Raw genomic sequence first — 23,139 nt, 5'->3', positions numbered from 1 at the left:
TAAGCAATTTTCTGTTTCGGGAGCCATAACTCGAAGAAAAACTGACGGATAATAATAAAATAATAAGTTTAAAAGGGTCGTAGACTAGAATAATAAGCTATAACTTAGCAAAAAATAGTTTTGAATCAATGATATTTCACTTACCAAGTTTTATTGTAAGAGGAAATGGTGAGACATTTTATGAAATGTACAATTGAAGCTCACGCTGAGTATATAATGTTCGGTTACACCCGAACTTAAACAACTTTACTTGTTTTTTAATAATATGGTAGAGCAGTTATATTTTTGAAACAAAAGCTTAAGTTTTTTATTGATAAAACACATAAAAGTTACTCAGTATCCCAAAAATGCTACGCTAAATAAGTATTTTCTGTTTTCGAGTTGTTCCCCCATTCAATGGGTGCGATCTCTCACAAATTGTCATCAAATTCCAGTAACTTGGGTCCAAGGAAACTGGCAGTTTCAACAGAGGTAGGTATATGGATCGACGCTATGGATCCAGTAAGTTTCGGTAACAAGCACCATTAATTGGACCACGCCCAACCATCTTGAAAATTATTTAATATGACAGTGAATGTTGTAATCCACATTCCCTTAACTCCCCTTAACTGATCTTATATGAAGCAGAGGAATACAAGTAGAGCGTATGTGGCTCAGTTTTGGTATATATTATAAATAGTTATGGGCTATAGTCAGCCAGCCCTACAGTGTTTTCAGCGCTGAGTTCTACATGAACTTACGTCCTGAAAAGCAGTCAATAACTGAAAAAGTTAAGAAAGATTCATCGTCAGAGACTACTAAAGTAATCACGGTGTATAATTCACTTGCAATCATAAACGAAGTTTCGCACAACCACAACAAACTAAAACCATTCGAAATAAGTGGCCTGTGCGCCATTCTGCCGCTCTGGCCTCATCTTGCTATGGTTTAACACTGCCTATATAAACTGAGAGTGATATCTGAATCTTTCGAGCATCACATTCCCGAATATCGTTGTCTATTTATGTCTCATTTTTCTGTTGGTCTTTTCCGTATATTTATGTATTGTAACGAATTTAGGGAATTTCCGCTTATTCCAAACTTTCTGCTAACATTAGAATCGCTAACTTGTTGAACAAATCACTCCAATATTCAGTATTGCAATATGGTTTTTATTTAGTCTACTTGGGAGTAGTACAATTATATTTCAATAACAGTGTGTTTAAATCAAACTAATTACTGATACTTGCGCTGATTTTATACTCTCCGTTGCTTCGCTCGCATATTTATCCTAAGGTCTAGACGTTTCACCTTCTAGAACTTTTGTATCTCCTGCTTGGTGAGTTACCAGCTATATAAGTATATCTATATTTGTAGCTTATAGCCAAATGCGTGTGTACGTGTGAATAACTACTTCGGCTGATGACTACATACATATGTGTGCATGAGATAGCTCTTCGTCGCCTTCTACATAAATGTTACTAGCTTTAATTTGTACACGTACATAAGAGTGGCTGCTTCATGTTTTTGTTGTTGCGTGATTAGTGAAGTTAATCGTCGCAGTATGTATGTATGGTTGATTGTCTTCTGCAGTCTGTGTACATGTGTGTGCAGATTTGGTTATCTTTTGCTTATGCTGTCGTTGTTGTTGTTGACAAAGCGGTAGAGTAGTAAAGAAAACACCACACATGCATCACCCTGTACTTACAGCAATACTCGACTGCATTGCTCAAAAGCACAGGCGATGCTGACTCAAATAACACTTTGCCGCTACTTATATGCATTTTTATACTCAGTTGAGCAGAGCTCACAGAGTATATTAAGTTTGATTGGATAACGGTTGATTGTACATATATAAAGGGATCGAGATAGATATAGACTTCCATAAATCAAAATAATCAGGATCGAAAAAAAATTTGATTGAGCCATCTCCGTCCGTCCGTCCGTCCGTCCGTTAACACGATAACTTGAGTAAATTTTGAGGTATCTTGATGAAATTTGGTATGTAGGTTCCTGAGAACTCATCTCAGATCGCTATTTAAAATGAGCGATATAGGACTATAACCACGCCCACTTTTTCGATATCGAAAATTTCGAAAAACCGAAAAAGTGCGATAATTCATTACAAAAGACAGCTAAAGCGACGAAACTTGGTAGATGAGTTGAACTTATGACGCAGAATAGAAAATTAGTAAAATTTTGGACAACGGGCGTGGCACCGCCCACTGAAGATATCATGATGAAATTTGGCAGGAACGTTACTCCTGTTACTATATGTACGCTTGATAAAAATTAGCAAAATCGGAAAAAAATTTTTTTTTAAAGTAAAATTTTAACAAAAAATTTAATATCTTTACAGTATATAAGTAAATTATGTCAACATTCAACTCCAGTAATGATATGGTGCAACAAAATACAAAAATAAAAGAATTGGTCTAGGATACTTTTAACGCAATAAGTCGAACAAAAATTAATCAATCCTTTTGAAATTTGGTAGGGGCTTAGATTTTATGACGCTAACTGTTTTCTGTGAAAATTGGCGAGATCGGTTGATGCCACGCCCAGTTTTTATACACAGTCGTCCGTCTGTCCATCCGCATTACCGTTAACACGATAACTTCAGCAAAAATCGACATATATTTAATGAACTTAGTTCACGTGCTTACTTGAACTCACTTTATCTTGGTATGAAAAATGAACGAAATCCGACTATGACCACGCCCACTTTTTCGATATCGAAAATTACGAAAAATGAAAAAAATGCCATAATTCTATACCAAATACGAAGAAAGGGATGAAACATGGTAATGTAATTGGATTGTTTTATTGACGCGAAATATAAGTTTAGAAAAAACTTTATAAAATGGTTGTGACACCTACCACATTAAGTAGAAGAAAATGAAAAGTTCTGCAGGGCGAAATAAAAAACCCTTAAAATCTTGGCAGGTATTACATATATAAATAAATTAGCGGTATCCAACAGATGATGTTCTGGGTCACCCTGATCCACATTTTGGTCGATATCTGGAAAACGCCTTCACACCACTCCCTTTTAAAACTCTCATTAATACCTTTAATTTGATACCCATATCGTACAAACTCATTCTAGAGTCACCCCTGGTCCACCTTTATGGCGATATCTCGAAAAGGCGTCCAACTATAGAACTAAGCTCCACGCCCTTTTAATATACTCATTAACACCTTTCATTTGATACCCATATCGTACAATATTATTCTAAAGTCACCCCTGGTCCGCCTTTATGGCGATATCTCGAAAAGGCGAACACCTATAGAACGAAGGCCCACCCCTTTTAAAAATGCTCATTAGCACCCTTCATTTGATACCCATATCGTACAAACACATTCTAGAGTCATCCCTGGTCCACCTCTATGGCGATATTTCGCAACGGCTTCCACCTATAGAACTAAGGCCCACTCCCTTTTAAAATACTCATTAACACCTTTCGTTTGATACCCATATTGCACAAACGAATTCCAGAGTCACCCCTGGTCCACCTTTATGGCGATATCACGAAAAGGCGACCACCTATACAACAACCACCACTCCCTTTTAAAACCCTCATTAATACCTTTAATTTGATACCCATATCGTACAAACACATTCTAGAGTCACCACTGGTCCACCTTTATGGCGATATTTCGAAACGGCGTCCACCTATAGAACTAAGGCCCACTCCCTTTAAAAATATTCATTAACACCATTCGTTTGATGCCCATATGGTACAAACAAATTCTAGGGTCACCCCTGGTCCACCTTTGTGGCTATATCTCGAAACGGCGTCCACCTATAGAACTAAGGATTACTCCCTTTTAAAATACTCATTAACACCTTTCATTTGATACCCATAACGTACAAACGCATTCTAGAGTCAACCCTGACCTACCTTTATGGCTATATCCCTAAACGGCGTCCACCTATAGAACTAAGGATTACTCCCTTTTAAAATACTCATTAACACCTTTCATTTGATACCCATAACGTACAAACGCATTCTAGAGTCAACCCTGACCCACCTTTATGGTTATATCCCTAAACGGCGTCCACCTATAGAACTAATGATTACTCCCTTTTAAAATACTCATTAACACCTTTCATTTGATACCCATATCGTACAAACACATTCTAGAGTCACCACTGGTCCACCTTTATGGCGATATTTCGAAACGGCGTCCACCTATAGAACTAAGGCCCACTCCCTTTAAAAATACTCATTAACACCATTCGTTTGATGCCCATATTGTACAAACAAATTCTAGGGTCACCCCTGGTCCACCTTTGTGGCTATATCTCGAAACGGCGTCCACCTATAGAACTAAGGATTACTCCCTTTTAAAATACTCATTAACACCTTTCATTTGATACCCATAACGTACAAACGCGTTCTAGAGTCAACCCTGACCCACCTTTATGGCTATATCCCTAAATGGCGTCCACCTATAAAACTATGGCCCACTCCCTCATAAAATACTCTTTAATGCCTTTCACTTGATACACACGTCATACAAACACATTCCAGGGTTTCCCTCGGTTCATTTTCCTACATGGTTATTTTCCCTTATGTTGTCACCATAGCTCTCAACTGAGTATGTAATGTTCGGTTACACCCGAACTTAACCTTCCTTACTTGTTGATATTAGCTATGACCCTATAACCTAGAAATGAAAATAGACGCCGTCTCTTTTCACAAAAAAAATATATTTGAGAAAAAAAATATATATATTTACCACAACGCAACCTTGGAACTTTTATAATCACCTGAATATTTATTTCTTTGCTGTGATCAACAAGGCGCATGAATATTAAATCGCTGCAATTATGAGAGGTGAAAATAAGCTGAGATGGGTGTTTCTAGCACTCTGAGCCCCGCGTGCCCCACCGGTGGACGTTTATGTTTTGACGATTTGGGGCAATGTGACCACCCGTGGGCATTGGTGGATTTACATTATGAGACATTGTGACCACGCGTGGTCATAGGTCTTCTTTGATTTACCGACATTGTGATCACGGGTGGAAACGTTCTGCATACATTTACCATTTGAAATAAAATTAGTTCGGTCCCACGATGTAGACTTTTTTGACTTGGACTTTGCAATTTGGTCTGCCAAAGCCTAAAAAATAGTGAATTAAATTTAGGTAAGAAAAATTCATTTTAGGATTTAAAAAGCAAGAAATATATTTTATTTTAGATAAATATATTTGATTTTGCTTGTAGAGCATTACAAAAAAGACTTTCTCAACGAAAATAAGTCCAATTCAATATAACTATTCAAAAAAATCATTTTAGGGCTTAACATTAAGATATATATTATATAAAACAAGCAAGGAAGGCTAAGTTCGGGTATAACCGAACATTACATACTCAGCTGAGAGCTATGGAGACACCATGTAGGAAAATGAACCTAGGGTAACCCTGGAATGTGTTTGTATGATATGTGTATCAAATGGAAGGTATTAAAGAGTATTTTAAGAGGGAGTGGGCCATAGTTCTATAGGTGGACGCCATTTAGGGAGCCATAAAAGTGAACCAGGGGTGACCCTAGAATTTGTTTGTACAATATGGGCATCAAACGAATGGTGTTAATGAGTATTTTTAAAGGGAGTGGGCCTTAGTTATATAGGTGGACGCCGTTTCGAAATATCGCCATAAAGGTGGACCAGTGGTGACTCTAGAATGTGTTTGTACGATATGGGTATCAAATGAAAGGTATTAATGAGGCTTTTAAAAGGGGGTGTTTGTAGTTGTATATGTGAAGGCGTTTTCGAGATATCGACCAAAATGTTGACCAGGGTGACCCAGAACATCATCTGTCGGGTACTGCTAATTTATTTATATATGTAATACAACGAGCAGTATTCCTGCCAAGATTCCAAGGGCTTTTGATTTCGCCCTGCAAAACTTTTTCATTTTCTTCTACTTAGTATGGTAGGTGTCACACCCATTTTACCAAGTTTTTTTCTAAAGTTATATTTTGCGTCAATAAACCAATCCAATTACCATGTTTCATCCCTTTTTTCGTATTTGGTATAGAATTATGGCATATCTTTCATTTTTCGTAATTTTCGATATGAAAAAGTGGGCGTGGTCATAGTCGGATTTCGGCCATTTTTTATACCAATACAAAGTGAGTTCAGATAAGTACGTGAACTGAGTTTAGTAAAGATATATCGATTTTTGCTCAAGTTATCATGTTAACGGCCGAGCGGAAGGACGGGCGGTCGGCTGTGCATAAAAACTGGGCTCGGCTTAAACCGATTTCGCCCTTTTTCGCACAAAACAGTCATCGTCCTACAATCTAAGCCCTCACCGAATTTCACAAGGATTAGTAAGTTTTTATTCGACTTATGGTATTAAAAGTATCCTAGACGAATTAAATGAAAACGGGCGGGGCCACGCCCATTTTGATATTTTCTTTTATTTTTGTATTTTGTTGCACCATATCATTACTGGAGTTGAATGTTGACATAATTGACTTATATACTGTAAAGGTATTAAATTTTTTGTTAAAATTTTACTTAAAAAATTTTTTTTTAAAGTGGGCTTGGTCGTTCTCCGATTTTGCTTATTATTATTAGGCATACATATAGTATTAGGAGTAACGTTCGTTCCAAATTTCATCATGATATCTTCAACGACTACCAAATTACAGCTTGCAAAACTTTAAATTACCTTCTTTTAAAAGTGGGCGGTGCCACGCCCATTGTCCAAAATTTTACCAATTTTCTATTTTGCGTCATATTTTGAACTCACCTACCAAGCTCCATCGCTTTATCCGTCTTTGGTAATGAATTATCGCACTTTTTCGGTTTTTCGAAATTTTCGATATTGAAAAAGTGGGCGTGGTTATAGTCCGATATCGTTCATTTTAAATAGCGATCTGAGATGAATGCCCTGGAACCTACATACCAAATTTCGTCAAGATACCTCAAAATTTACTCAAGTTATCGTGTTAACGGGCAGACGGACGGACATGGCTCAATAAAATTTTTTTTTTGATACTGATGATTTTGATATATGGAAGTCTATATCTATCTCGATTCCTTTATACCTGTACAACCAACCGTTATCCAATCAAAGTTAATATACTCTGTGAGCTCTGCTCAATTGAGTATAAAAAGCAGATGAATATAACTATTCCAAGACTATTCAGAAAAAAAAATTTATTTAATAATGATTTATCTGTGACTTTTAAAATACACTAAACACATTGCATCTTCACATTGCTCACAAATAGTGTTCACCCTTTAGGCATTTTGCGCGCATAAATAAATAAATGTTCAGATCTGTTTCTGCTCATAAATGTAGGAATTTGATTTTTATACAGTATATTCCAGGAGCAATAATCCCTTTGTTGTGGTACTTGAAGTAGGCTCATCCAAATAATAATTCCAGAAATTTACGCATTTCTGAAGGATCGGTATCTACCCATTTTGCTAGCCATTTTGTCTGCGATCTATTGGAGGAGTTTTCGGCTGCAATAATATGTTGCGCAGCAAACCGGTTAGTTTCTGTAACAAACAGATTTATCATGTGTTCGGATATAAGTAAAATAGTTGAAAAAATCTGCAGGAGTTTTTCCAGTTAAAGCGGCAGCAACATCAGGATTCACACCTTTACACATCGGAGACTCAACAAACGTCAATCGATCTCCACCAACAGGCCACCATGTTCGACTATTTATCAAGTTTGCAGGAGGAACTTCTTCGTCAGGATTTTCATCCAAGTCCATTGCTATATCTTCATCACTATTGTCGAAATCTTCGTCATCAGATTCTGAAAGTCATTATCAACAAATGAATCATCTGAAAATCCTGTAACTTCGTCTACACTCGATTTTTCGAGCTCGGCAGCAATGTCCTCACGTGTTAAAAGTTTTCTAGGCGTCTAAAATTAAATCCGTAAAACAAATAAATGAAAAAGATATATAAAAACAAGTAAAGGTGTCTAAGTTCTGGTGTAACCGAACATTATATACGCAGCGTGCGCTTCAATTGTACATTTCATTTCAGATAAATTACTTCTCTACATAACACGTGGCACCGCCCGTTTAAAAAAAAAATGTCTCCCCATTTCCTCGTACAATAAAACTTGATAAGTGAAATATCATTGATTCAAAACAATTTTTTGCTAAGTTATAGCTTATTATTCTAGTCTACGACCCTTTTAAACTTGTTTTATATCTAATTTGCCGTGGTCTTTAACTGATCCCGTCCATTTTTACTAGAAATATTTCCTGCTATAGGGAAAATCTGTGTACCCAATTTTATTACGATCAGTTAATTTTTCTTCGAGTTATGGCTCCCGAAATATAGGAAATTGCTTAGTCATAAAAGGGGCGGTGCCACGCCCATTTTTTTAAGTTTGAAGGTTTTCCTATTTATTGGGAAATGAAATACTATTGATATAAAGCTGTTTTTTGTAATGATATGGCTTATTTTATTCGTCCGCGATCCTTTTTAAAATCTTTTATATAAAAGTGGGCGTGGTCCTTAACCGATTTCGTAAATTTTTCTTCAAATTATTCCTTATAGTAAAGGCAACCTCTCTGCCGAATTTTGTTACGATAGGTTTAACGATTGTTGATTTATGATTAATAATATTTGCATAATTGATGTTATCATAAGTGGGCGGTGCCACGCCCAATTTGAGGAATTTTCCCAATTTTTATCAAGAGTCTCAATGTCAGTCCACATGTCAAATTTCAACATTCTAGGTGTATTATTTAAAAATTATCAGGGCGTGGTTATCATCCGATTTCGCTCATTTTCAATACCAACCTATTCTGGGTGCAGATAAGCTAGTGTACCAAATTTTGTGAAGATATCTCAATATTTACCCAAGTTATCGTGCTTGTGGTTATTGTGTGTATTGTGATAAAATAAATTTTACTAATATTATTAATCATAAATCAAAAATTGTTAAACCTATTGTAACAAAATTCTGCAGACAGGTTGCCTTTACTATAAGGAATGCTTTGAAGATAAACTAACGAAATCGGTAAAGGATCACGCCCACTTTTATAAAAAAGATTTTTAAAAGGGTCGTGGAGGAATAATATAAGATATATCTTTGCAAAAAAGAGCTTTATAACAATGGTATTTCATTTCCCAAGTGGATTTATAACAATAAATAGGAAAAACTTCAATTTTTAAAAAATCAAATTTCTATATTTCGCGAGCCATAACTCGAAGAAAAATTATTTCAGAATAGAAACGTATATACATATATTTATTATTGTGCAGCCTTGTAACATTATTAAGCACACAAAACAAAGAACAACAGCATTTCAATGTACAGCTGGGTATTTAATGTTCTGTGTTTCACCCGAACTTAGACTTCCTTACTTGTTTTGTATTGTATGGCACATCTAAAAGCATCCGCCATATTCGTCATTGTCTGCATACTTCAAATTTATTTAAATACACTTTCCTTACGTTTTGTGTTTAGCTTTTGTTTTCTTTGTCTTACAGGCATACAGTCACATGTCCATGTCGTGTGAAAGGCGTGACGTTAAGTGCCTTTAGGCGCATTTACGCTTCATATAGCATCACTTTTTCTTTGCCATTGCCATGGTGAACTGCTTAGGTATGTACTCGAAAGATATGTAAGAGAAGAAGAAGAAGGCAAAATTCTTTTGCCATTTTGTCACATGATGCAGTCACGTTTACCTAACTGCTTACTTAAATTTATTTATGTAAGCTTTATTGTAAACATGTGTGGCATGTGTACTCATGAACGTATTTGTATGCGTCTTATTTTCACAGCCTCTGTACGAGACATTCATATTTTATAAATCCACATTTAAAGGTTAAGACCTTGCCTTCATTTTTAAGCTTAGCAAATATTATCACGTAACCATATAAGTATGTGTGTGTTTATATGCTTGTGATTACGTTTGTCATAAAGCCAATGGAAATCCATAAAAATGCAATAAATATTTTCACCTTAAAATTGAATTGCAGCTACTGCAATATCAATGAGATTTCATAAAATTGGGGCAAAAAAAAATTAGTAAAGCTATGAGGTGATACATGCGGTATGCCTAAGCAATATTATAAGTACTACATAGAACGTACGATTTTTGGAGTTTGTTCGAGAATAAATTCCTCGGCTTCCCATAAGATTCTCGAATTTTGAAATATTCGTAAAGCTCACGAGCTTCTCGCTATTCAATTGTAAAGAGTAAACAATTTCTGCTCGAACAGAAACGAGAATTGCACGAAGAAATCGTAAGCTTTCTATATAATACTATCAAATCTGGCGAGATTGCAAATTTCTTGATTTATCGAGTCTCCAAACTCCCGCCTGTATACGCGCTTTAAGAGTTTTTCAACATTCCATAAACTCGCATGAAGCAAAGTCCTCGATTACTCGAGTCCCGAAATTCCCCCTTGTGTTCGAGAAGAAACCATAAGCTCTAATAATTTCGCCTTAATAAAAATATAAGAATAATACAAATATGCTTCCATGCTATGCGTGTCTGATATAGTCGCCAAGCCTAAAAGTTACTCATTGAAAAAAAGAGAGGCGCGCAAAAAAACTGCTCTAAGAACCGATATCTAATAACCTCAGAACATCACCTGAGGCGAGAATAATCTCCATTAGAGAGAGAAATGAAATGCTGACCAAAAAGTTTCTGTTGAATAGCCAGAAAACTAGGCATTCCAACACAGATCTAATTGAAGAGGCCACATCTCCCAGGGCTTAAGAAGTCATCTCCGCAAGCATTATGAGGAAATACGGCACCAGAGAGCACAGCTGTATGAAGAAAAAGAAACATAAACAAGTCTTCAGTGATACAAACAAAAAGGCGTCGGACCTCTATGCCAGAAATTGCCCGGCGAGCGCAGTCCTTAAATAAAAATATTCAGAACTCACAGAGGAGGAATTCAAACTCCCTAGAGAGACGCGCGTTGAAAATGCAAGTTTCCTTGGACTCCCACTAGAGGATATTGATTAAAATTTTCGAGTGGTAGCGCCTATTGGATGGGGTGAAACATAAGGCCAAACTTTGTACGGGCGCTGTTGAAGAGTTATTGTGACACGAAGAAGGAAGATGGACGCTTACTTAGAAGGAAAAAACTCCAGGCATAATGTGCACAGACCGATGACTATGCATGGCCAACAAACTGATTGAACCTTATAAGTGCGCCTTCATATCTGGTAAATTTAGTATCGACCAGATCTTCACAATGAGCTAGATTCTGACAGCATGAAAACAAGTTTTTTGTATGCTGCTATGACTGAATTTAAGTTTCTTGAAAAGTTGATAAAGCCCTGTTAAAAAACGTTAAGCACCAACACCATCTCCGTAATGGTTGGCAAGGACTCTAAGAGACATTCGAAGCTAAACAGCAAGATAAGGCGACTTCTTTTCGTGCGATTGGGGAAGGATATTATAACAGAACTCAAACGTGAGGGCGTAATTTATTAAAAAGGGCATACCTTGCTTGTTTATATGGATGTTTTTGATAAGATTAGCCTAAACAACGCGCCCTGCGTTCTGCTTTCTCTGAATTGGATAAGTGGGAAAAGGGGGTCTTGCTGTCAATAACAACAACACAAAGTATTTCCTGTCATCCAAGGAAGAAGCAGTGCCTTTGCAACCATAACACTGATAACGGATATACGTTGGAGACTGCGAAGGACTTCGGTTATCTATGAACCAGCGTTAACAGCGCAAAAAAAGGTAAAGACCTCTCTCGACCAACAATTCAAAAGTTTCCTGAACATTATGGCGAGTATCGAAGGAGGTATAATGATGAGCTGTATGAGCTTTAGCCAGATGTGAACATAATGCAGCGAAAAAAAGCTCAAAGGCTTTATTGGCTTGGTTATGTTATGCAAGTTGACAATATGTTAAGAGCAAGATAGTATTTGGAAACAGAGGAGGGGGAGACCTACACTGAGCTTTGAGAGGCAGGTGAAGGTAGACTTGAGCTCCCAATTAACGCCAGGTATCGCGAAACAAGGATAACTGGTTTGACTTTTTACAAAATGGCCAACTAATAACATTAGTAACATAAACATTTCGATAAATGGACACATAATAACTATATTCGCACAAAAAAGTGCTTTGGTCTTTTTTCGTATAGAATTTAGGTAAAGAAATAAAAATGGTACGGTAACAGTGATTATAAGATACATAATGTTCAACCGTTTATGGTTTTATATCAATAATCACCTCTCACATATCACACTACTATGTACTTTCTTACTTCATATGTACATATTCATTCACCCGAGCATAATCTAGTATGTACTTATTTCCCCCTTAAGTTAAGAAGTATCGTTGCACTAATTGCTTTGAATTTATCCTTGACGAAGTTTGTCTTAATTATTTAACTCCTACAACAGATCTTAATTGAATAATTTGTGCAAATTGGCTTTTGATTAGCTAATAAAATGGCATGACTTGAAGGACTTTAACATGCAAATGTACTTATGTACATATACATATGTATACATATGTATATAGAGTTGCTTGAGTGAGCTTAACTCTATCTGGAATATCAACTAATAACATCACTTACTTCAATATTCAAATAATTGTCAGACAGTCAAATTGTCATTAATCAGAAATTTATTAGCAATTTATATTGCAACAAGATACTTAATGGAAATCGGCATTAATAAACGAAAAACTAATTACATTAAGTAGATCAGGCATGCTTAACCAACGAACCGATATCATTTCGTTACGATAATTAACGTTAATAAACGAAACAAAGTCATTTCGTTTCGTTTATTAACGTTAAAAACGTCAAATTAACGAAATGATTTCGTTTCGTTTTCTGCCATATCAAAACGGAATCAAATCGTTTATGTTCATTATTAATTTCAAACTATGCTGGCAAAGCTGATTGATGGCGGAGTCATTAAAGGTGAAAGCAATAGCCAAGCTGATTGCAACTTTTCTCATGAATTTTGACAGTACGAACATTTCTCAGAGTGTTTTTGACATTACCACCAACGAATTACACAAACAAATTATATGGAGTTTGTGTGTGTATGTGCGCTCGTTGTTACCACCTTACGGCTTCACCATGGCTATAGCATTGCCAGCACAATTCAAACATAAAGTATCACGTTTTTGTTAACGTTTTTAACGTTAACGAAATCTTTTCGTTTCGGATAAAAACGAGATACAATTTATCTTGATAATTTCTTTATCGATAATATTTCGAAGTGTTTCAACGGAAACGGTGGAAATTTTTTGATAAACGATTAGCTTAACGTTAAGGTGCATCCCTGAAGTAGATAATATATCAGGGATGCACCTTAACGTTAAGCTAATCGTTTATCAAAAAATTTCCACCGTTTCCGTTGAAACACTTCGAAATATTATCGATAAAGAAATTATCAAGATAAATTGTATCTCGTTTTTAACCGAAACGAAAAGCTTTCGTTAACGTTAAAAACGTTAACGAAAACGTGATACTTTATGTTTGAATTATGCTGGCAATGCTATAGCCATGGTGAAGCCGTAAGGTGGCAACAACGAGCGCACATACACACACAAACTCTATGTAATTTGTTTGTGTAATTCGTTGGTGGTAATGTCAAAAATACTCTGAGAAATGTTCGTACTGTCAAAATTCATGAGAAAAGTTGCAATCAGCTTGGATAATGCTTTCACCTTTAATGACTCCGCCATCAATCAGCTTTGCCAGCATAGTTTGAAATTAATAATCAACATAAACGATTTGATTTCGTTTTGATATGGCAGAAAACGAAACGAAATCATTTCGTTAATTTGACGATCTTAACGTTAATAAACGAAACGAAATGACTTCGTTTCGTTTATTAACGTTGATTATCGTAACGAAATGATATCGTTTCGTTGGTTAAGCATGCCTGTAATATATACAAAATAACATTAAGTATTTTCTACCATTACCAGGTGAAAAAATATCGCATAACGGCCGTCTTAGTCCTGAAATAAATACGCGAATCGCATTTTCTCTTGCACGCTCATTTAGTGCATCTAGAATGCTATCATTTCCACTATAGCACATTAATTGCTTATTAACAATAAGTGTTAAATGCTTTTCAAGCTTCTCATAATACTCTAAGAATTCTTAGTTCATTTCTTAGAATATAAATTGGTCTCTTATCAGCATATGTATGATCTAGTCTATCAATAATTGCATCAAAATTAAGTATGGTATTGAAATATGAAAGTGTTGAATTAGCAGATCCGGTTATTTTATTCCGAAGGATACCCATGGCAACATAATATCTTTCAGATCCTTCCTTATAATATTTAATAGCGAAGTTTTCAGCTGAGCGCCAAGCTGGATAGGAAGAAGGATCGCCGTTAAATTCAGGTAAGGATTTAATTAAATCCAAGCTACAATTTTTATAATTGTTCAAGCTATCAATCGTTACCGGTAAGTATGATTCAACACTGGGTGATATTAAGTTATTGGAAACTAAAGTAAGATTATCTATTTAAGCTGCTAATTCTTGCATTGCTTGCTCGCTTGCTTCTAATTGCTCAGCAAGCTCCTGTTTGTTTTTTCATAAATAATTCCTATTAAATCTATTTCTTCCTTTTAGATACTCATTTTGTTTGTATTTAGAATTTATGAGAAACAAAATTTAAGTCAAAGGTTGGTGAAAATATAACGGTCAAGAACTACTTACGAGGATTCTTAATACGATTTCGTCACTATATTTTAGTATTAATTAAAGATATGTGCTTTTCGCATTTACAAAATATCTTTTAACATTTGCGCAATAGATTTATTTTTGCGCTTAAATTGAAACGTGCATATATCAATATTGATTACACTTACAGATTTTGAAGTAATTTCTCTTTGGACGCTGAATAATAAAATATGAGTGGTTGAATTAATTATAATGTAAAACTATACCATACGTTTTTATAACGACTGCTTTTGATTCACCATATATGGACTTCCTTGATTTGCATTATAAGGTAATAGTTTATACCAGCAGCTTCTCCTATTGATCACTATGGACATCTATGGACTTCAATAGTATATACCGGCCTCTCCTCCGTCAGTTTATTCCCTTGACGTTTGCTTAAAATTGCTTTGTTTTTATACTCAGTTGAGCAGAGCTCACAGAGTATATTAACTTTGATTGCATAACGGTTGGTTGTACAGGTATAAAGGAATCGAGATAGATATAGACTTCCATATATCAAAATCATCAGTATCGAAAAAAAATTCGATTGAGCCATGTCCGTCATCCCGTCTGTCAGTCCGTCCGTACGTCTGCCCGTTAACACGATAACTTGAGTAAATTTTGAGGTATCTTGATGAAATTTGGTATGTAGGTTCCTGGCACTCATCTCAGATCGCTATTTAAAATGAACGATATCGGACAATAACCACGCCCACTTTTTCAATATCGAAAATTTCGAAAAATCGAAAAAGTGCGATAATTCATTACCAAATACGCATTAAGCGATGAAACTTGGTAGGTGATTTGAGCTTATGACGCAGAATAGAAAACTAGTAAAATTTTGGACAATGGGGGTGGCACCGCCCACTTTTAAATGAAGCTAATTTAGAAGTTTTGCAAGCTGTAATTTGGCAGTCGTTGAAGATATCATCATGAAATTTGGCAGGAACGTTACTCTTATTACTTTATGTCTGCTTAATAAAAATTAGCATAATCGGAGAACGACCACGCCCACTTTAAAAAAAAATGTTTTTTAATTCAAATTTTAAAAGAAAAGTTAATATCCTTACAGCATATAAGTAAATTATGCCAAAATTCAACTCCAGTAATGATATGGTGCAACAAAATACAAAAATGAAAGAAAATTTCAAAATGGGCGTGGCTCCGCCCTTTTTCATTTAATTTGTCTAGGATGCTTTTAATGCCATAAGTCGAACAAAAATTAACCAATCCTTGTGAAATTTGGTAGAGGCTTAGATCCTAGGGCGATAATTGTAGATAACAGATAAGGGCGAAATCGGTTTGAAGCCACGCCCAGTTTTTATACGCAGTCGGCCGTCTGTCCTTCCGCTCGACCGTTAACACGATAACTTGAGCAAAAATCGATATATCTTTACTAAACTCAGTTCACGTACTTATCTGAACTAACTTTGTATTGGTGTAAAAAATGGCCGAAATCCGACTTTTTCGATATCGAAAAATGAAAAAATGCCATAATTATATACCCAATACGAAAAAAGGGATGAAACATGGTAGTTGTATTGGTCTATTGACGCAAAATATAACTTTAGAAAAAAACTTGGTAAAATGGGTGTGACACCTACCATATTAAGTAGAAGAAAATGAAAAAGTTTTGCAGGGCGAAATCAAAAGCACTTGGAATCTTGGAAGGAATACTGTACGTGGTATCACATATATAAATAAATTAGCGGTACCCGACAGATGATGTTCTGGATCACCCTGGTCCACATTTTGGTAGATATCCCGAAAACGCCTTCACATATACAACTAAGGGCCACTCCCTTTTAAAACCCTCATTAATACCTTTAATTTGATACCCATATCGTATAAACACATTCTAGAGTCACCCCTGGTCCACGTTTATGGCTATATCTCGAAAAGGCGTCCACATATATAAATAAGGCCCACTCCTTTTTAAAATACTCATTAACACCTTTCATTTGATAGCCATATCGTACACACAAATTCTAGAGTCACCCCTGGTCCACCTTTATGCCGATATCTCGAAAAGGCGTCCACCTATAGAACTAAGGCCCACGCCTTTTTAAAATACTCATTAACACCTTTCGTTTGATACCCATATCGTACAAAGAAATTCTAGAGTCACCCCTGGCCCACTTTTATGGCGATATCTCGAAAAGGCATCCACCTATAGAACTAAGGCCCACTCCCTTTTAAAATACTCATTAACACCTTTCATTTGATACCCATATAGTATAAACAAATTCTAGAGTCACCCCTGGTCTACCTTTATGTCGATATCTCAAGGCGTCCACCTATAGAATTAAGGCCCACGCCCTTTTAAAATACTCATTAACACCTTTCATTTGATACCCATATCGTACAAACAAATTCTAGAGTCACCCCTGGTCCACCTTTATGTCGATATCTCGAAAAGGCGTCCACCCATAGAACTAAGGCCCACTCACTTTTAAAACACTTATTAACGCCTTTCATTTGATACCCATATTGTACAAACGCATTCTAGAGTCAACCCTGGTCCACTTTTATAACGATATTCCGAAAAGGCGTCCACCTATAGAACTAAGACCCACTCCCTTTTAAAATACTCATTAACACCTTTCATGTGATACCCATATAGTACAAACAAATTCTAGAGTCACCCCTGGTCCACCTTTATGGCGATATCTCGAAAAGGCGTCCACATATAGAACTAAGGCCCATGCCCTCTTAAAATACTCATTAACACCTTTCATTTGATACTCATTTCGTACAAACAAATTCTAGAGTCAGGCCTGGTCCACCTTTATGGCGATATCCCTAAATGGCGTCCATCTATAGAACTATGGCCCACTTCCTCTTAAAATACTCTTTAATACCTTCCATTTGATACACATGTCATACAAACACATTCCAGGGTTACCCTAGGTTCTTTTTACAACATGGTTATTTTCCCTTATTTTGTCTCCACAGCTCTCAACTGAGTATGTAATGTTCGGCTACACCCGAACTTAGCCTTCCTTACTTGTTCTTTTTGCTTTTGAATGGTTTGTCGTTTGGAGTTTGGAATAGAATTTTGCTTGAAATTGCTTTGTTTTTTTTTCGAATGGTTTGTGGTTTAGAGCTGTCGATCCCTTGTCTTTGCAATATCGGATATTATAATCCTTTAAAATTAAATTTGCTCTATTTTGCAGTTCTTTATTTTATAAATTAAACTTATAGACGTGCCCCACGTTGGGCCCCAAATAAAATATCCAATGAATTTAGCAAAGCAATTTGAACTATTTAACAATTTTATTTTTTTCAAAATTAAACGCACAAGAAGAATTACAATTTTCAAACTGAACTTCAACATTTGAAATTTTCATTTTTATATCAGAAAATTATCAATTAAAATTCCTAAGCTTATTTATATTACATTCAGCCAGTGATCATGTTTAAACACTAGTTGATATACCATGGCGCAACGATACAAGGTGGCAGCATGGAACAGCTGATTATAAACTTTTTTTATTTGTTTGATACATCAACTTCCGGTGCAGTACATTAACATTTTTCCATCGAATTTACAAAAACAAAGTACATGGAATTTTTATTTATGTTTGTAGGTATGTCACCATGCTGCCACCTTGTATAATTCTGCTATGTGATATACCTTAATTTACATAAACGACTTTTCATTCAAAAAAAAATTTTTTTTAGGAGAGCATTTGCTGTTAAGTACTTTTTTATGTTCTCTATTTATAGTCACATTTTTGTTAGTGTGACAGCGTGTATTTCTCGTATATTTATATCTGTGCATGTAAATGTGCTTAAATAAAATATTGGAGGAAAATTTGTAAGTATTACAAACAAACTTGTTGATATTGTACACGTTCTAATTTTAGGACTAGATTTGTCTTTCATTTTTGATTGAAATATATAATGGCGTGCCATACAAATTTTTTCGCAGTTTTTCTTATTCTTAAATATGTAAAAACTCGACGTTATATGAAGAATATTCTATCAATACAATATTTCGAATTGCCATAAGTTTTGCCTTCATATAACAAAATATTAACTTACAATAATGCGCTATCTAACTTTTCCTAGTTAATATCATATCATTTCTTTAATTTTAATAGGAAAATAATTCTAACTTTTTTGTGACAGCACGAGAAGAAAATAAACACCGACAGCACGCCCTTAAGTAGGTATAAATGTCATAAGCCATACAATATTTATAACTGCACAAACCGTATGACAGCATCCTTCCGCCCCATATCAACAGCTTAACTGACCATTTTTTCATTCACCCGTCAATCACAGACATGAAGTCATGTCAAAATAAGAAAACTTTGTTTCTGACTGATGAAAATATGACAAGTAAAAAGAAAAACAAAAAACAGAAAAAAAAATCAGAAAAAAATGTTCAGCCCACCCAAAGTGAAAAATGCGCAAAAAAAGTAAGATTTCCTAGCAAAAAATGCTAAACTATTGTGTCATAATGTTCTATATATCGACAGACTTTTATTTACCTTGATACCTTTGCTTTCTCTCAAAATTAATCGAATTATTTCTATAGGCGAAAGTTTTGGCACCTTGATTGGCTTTTGTATGATGCTTGAGGATAGATAAGAAATTGACATATTCTCTGGAATATTGAATTTTTTATATGTATGTAATACAGTCACTCACTGTCTAATTGGCATAGTTCAAGAATTTAGATTTTTCTTTTATCATATTTTAAGCTAAAAAGCGGTCCCCAACACTTAATTAGGGCTCGAAATACCTCACTAACTTGTTCTCCAATTACCCTGTCCATACGTAGCGCACTTTAATTCATACGCCATAAATTAGCAGAAGATCAGCAAATGCTACATGTAGAGCTGCATTATCTGCACCTAATTTGATTGCAATCATCAAAATTGTATTGCAATCACTAGATCCAACAAATATTGCAATCACATTCGCCTTTAACGAGATATGATTGTGTGTTTTATTATTGCAAAAATTGCAATATATTTGATTGAAAACTCGCTTACTGACAATCGTTGATTGCATCTAAACCATTACCATATAAAATTGCAATCACTTCTTGACTACAATCATTGATTGCAAGCATGACTGGGTTAAAATCATTGATTATACAAAAAGTGTTACTAGAATCAATTTCGAAAAAAAAAATATTTTTTGTTTTTTTGTAAAATATATTTTAATGAATGCGCTACCAGAATGGCGGTAACAGTTTTGCAATACTAACAAGTAATCTCTTATAAACTCTACTTCAGACTTACTTAATCGTAAGTACGTATATACGTACAAAATATCAGGATTTCCATATTTGATGATTGCAATGATAGTATTTGATTGCCTACCTAAATTTATAGTATTCAGTTTAATTGCAAACGAACTGCGTACAATGAAGTTAGGTTAGGTTAGATAGATTGCAATTTTTACACCCAGTTAGAACAATCAAATTTGATAGTAAACATTTAATATAAAATTTTGTAGATTGAAAGTTTCATAATCACAAACAAAATACTATCATTCAACTAATTATTGGTTGTGTATCATAATAAATTTTTTTCTCTGCTTGCTTCCTTGTATGTTTGTGTTGTTATACTCAGTTGAGCAGAGCTCACAGAGTATATTAAGTTTGATTGGATAACGGTTGGTTGTACATGTATAAAGGAATCGAGATAGATATAGACTTCCATATATCAAAATAATCAGGATCGAAAAAAAATTTGATTGAGCCATGTCCGTCCGTCCGTCCGTTAACACGATAACTTGAGTAAATTTTGAGGTGTCTTCATGAAATTTGGTATGTAGGTTCCTGAGCACTCATCTCAGGTCGCTATTTAAAATGAACGATATCGGACTATAACCACGCCCACTTTTTCGATATCGAAAATTTCGAAAAACCGAAAAAGTGCGATAATTCATTACAAAAGACCGATAAAGCGGCGAAACTTGGTAGATGAGTTGAACTTATGACGCAGAATAGAATATTAGCAAAATTTTGGACAATGGGCGTGGCACCGCCCACTTTTAAAAGAAGGTAATTTAAAATTTTGCAAGCTGTAATTTGGCAGTCGTTGAAGATATCATGATGAAATTTGGCAGGAACCTTACTCCTATTACTGTATGTACGCTTAATAAAAATTAGCAAAATCGGAGAAGGACCACGCCCACTTTAAAAAAAAAATTTTTTTTAAAGTAAAATTTTTACAAAAAATTAAATATCTTTACAGTATATAAGTAAATTATGTCAACATTCAACTCCAGTAATGATATGGTGCAACAAAATATAAAAATAAAAGAAAATTTCAAAATGGGCGTGGCTCCGCCATTTTTCATTTAATTTGTCTAGGATACTTTTAACGCCATAAGTCGAACAAAAATTAACCAATCCTTTTGAAATTTGGTAGGGGCATAGATTTTATGACGTTAACTGTTCTCTGTGAAAATGCGCGAAATGGGTTGATGCCACGCCCAGTTTTTATACACAGTCGCCCGTCTGTCCTTCCGCATGGCCGTTAACACGATAACTTGAGCAAAAATCGACATATCTTTAATGAACTTAGTTCACGTGCTAAGTTGAACTCACTTTATCTTGGTATGGAAAATGAACGAAATCCGACTATGACCACGCCCACTTTTACGATATCGAAAATTACGAAAAAAGAAAAAATTACCATAATTCTATACCAAATACGAAAAAAGGGATGAAACATGGTAAGGTAATTGGATTGGTTTATTGAGGCGAAATATAACTTTAGAAAAAACTGTATAAATTGGTTGTGACACCTACCATATTAAGTAGAAGAAAATGAAAAAGTTCTGCAGGGCGAAATAAAAAACCCTTAAAATCTTGGCAGGCATTACATATATAAATAAATTAGCGGTATCCAACAGATGATGTTCTGGGTCACCCTGGTCCACATTTTGGTCGATATCTGGAAAACGCCTTCACACATACAACTACCACCACTCCCTTTTAAAACTCTCATTAATACCTTTAATTTGATACCCATATCGTACAAACAAAGTCTAGAGTCACCCCTGGTCCACCTTTATTGTGATACCTCGAAAAGGCGTCCACCTATAGAACTAAGGATTACTCCCTTTTAAAATACTCATTAACACCTTTCTTTTAATACCCATATTGTACAAACAAATTCTAGGGTCACCCCTGCTCCACCTTTATGGCGATATCTCGAAACGGAGTCCACCTATGGAACTAAGGATTACTCCCTTTTAAAATACCATTAACACCTTTCTTTTGATACCCATATTGTACAAACAAATTCTAGGGTCACCCCTGGTCCACCTTTATGGCAATATTTCGAAAAGGCGAACACCTATAGAACGAAGGCCCACTCCCTTTTAAAAATACTCATTAACACCTTTCATTTGATACCCATATCGTACAAACAAAGTCTAGAGTCACCCCTGGTCCACCTTTATTGTGATACCTCGAAAAGGCGTCCACCTATAGAACTAAGGATTACTCCCTTTTAAAATACTCATTAACACCTTTCTTTTAATACCCATATTGTACAAACAAATTCTAGGGTCACCCCTGCTCCACCTTTATGGCGATATCTCGATACGGAGTCCACCTATGGAACTAAGGATTACTCCCTTTTAAAATACCATTAACACCTTTCTTTTGATACCCATATTGTACAAACAAATTCTAGGGTCACCCCTGGTCCACCTTTATGGCAATATTTCGAAAAGGCGAACACCTATAGAACGAAGGCCCACTCCCTTTTAAAAATACTCATTAACACCTTTCATTTGATACCCATATCGTACAAACAAAGTCTAGAGTCACCCCTGGTCCACCTTTATTGTGATACCTCGAAAAGGCGTCCACCTATAGAACTAAGGATTACTCCCTTTTAAAATACTCATTAACACCTTTCTTTTAATACCCATATTGTACAAACAAATTCTAGGGTCACCCCTGCTCCACCTTTATGGCGATATCTCGAAACGGAGTCCACCTATGGAACTAAGGATTACTCCCTTTTAAAATACCATTAACACCTTTCTTTTGATACCCATATTGTACAAACAAATTCTAGGGTCACCCCTGGTCCACCTTTATGGCGATATCTTGAAACGGCGTCCACCTATGGAACTAAGGATTACTCCCTTCTAAGATACTCATTAACACCTTTCATTTGATACCCATATCGTACAAACGCATTCTAGGGTCAGCCCTGGTCCAGGTTTATGGCGATATCTCGAAAAGGCGACCACCTATACAACAACCACCACTCCCTTTTAAAACCCTCATTAATACCTTTAATTTGATACCCATATCGTACAAACACATTCTAGAGTCACCCCTGGTCCACCTTTATGGCGATATCTTGAAACGGCGTCCACCTATGGAACTAAGGATTACTCCCTTCTAAGATACTCATTAACACCTTTCATTTGATACCCATATCGTACAAACACATTCTAGAGTCGCCCCTGGTCCACCTTTATGGTGACATTTCGA

At 35.5% G+C, this 23,139-nt stretch overlaps 1 protein-coding gene across 7 annotated transcripts in view; it reads left to right on the top strand.

The window, feature by feature from the left end:
* LOC137239718 (uncharacterized) overlaps positions 1 to 23,139 on the top strand; it is a 442,599-nt gene that overhangs the window by 333,590 nt on the left and 85,870 nt on the right. The window contains exon 4 of one of the 7 annotated variants that reach the window (XR_010949459.1): positions 9,470 to 9,576. The exons of the other annotated variants lie outside the window; for them this stretch is intronic. The gene's annotated coding sequence lies outside the window, so the exon portion shown is untranslated. Of the gene's footprint in view, positions 1 to 9,469; positions 9,577 to 23,139 lie in introns of those variants that run through there. 7 annotated transcript variants of the gene reach the window in all.

The sequence above is a fragment of the Eurosta solidaginis genome, chromosome 2 (genome assembly GCF_040869045.1).
Source record: "Eurosta solidaginis isolate ZX-2024a chromosome 2, ASM4086904v1, whole genome shotgun sequence".
NCBI lineage: Eukaryota > Metazoa > Arthropoda > Insecta > Diptera > Tephritidae > Eurosta > Eurosta solidaginis.
This window is presented reverse-complemented; position numbering and strand designations above follow the sequence as displayed.